Genomic DNA, 352 nt, shown 5'->3' with positions numbered 1-352 from the left:
CACTCCAGCAAGAGGGGAACTGGGATGTGACGTTATAATGCACCATGATGCATATGTAATGGCATAATTTAGCAATTTGCTAAATGCATTCTGTGGTTTGTTTTAAACGATTTTGGAGTCGGGTTGGTCTGACACACGGGGCAAAGCAATAAGTCGCAGAATGGTGCACGACAGTAAATCAGATAACCCTATGTTCCTGACGTTTCTTGAGAAAATCAGAGCAGTTACGTGGCCAAATGCTATTCTGTCCTGGTTGGATGAAGTTGTTCTTTTTTTAAATATTTTTTGGGTGCTTTTTTCTTTAACTGGATAGGACAGCTGAATATCCACAGGAAAGGGGGAAAGAGAGAGA

The 352-nt window shown here is 41.2% G+C and overlaps 1 protein-coding gene across 1 annotated transcript in view; it reads right to left on the bottom strand.

Moving 5' to 3' along the window:
- The window catches only part of unc5b (unc-5 netrin receptor B), a 16615-nt gene that overhangs the window by 10690 nt on the left and 5573 nt on the right, over nt 1-352 (bottom strand). The gene's annotated exons all lie outside the window — the stretch shown is intronic.

This window comes from Morone saxatilis, unplaced genomic scaffold (assembly GCF_004916995.1).
Source record: "Morone saxatilis isolate NCDOM2014 unplaced genomic scaffold, NCSU_SB_2.0 Contig19, whole genome shotgun sequence".
NCBI lineage: Eukaryota > Metazoa > Chordata > Actinopteri > Moronidae > Morone > Morone saxatilis.
This window is presented reverse-complemented; position numbering and strand designations above follow the sequence as displayed.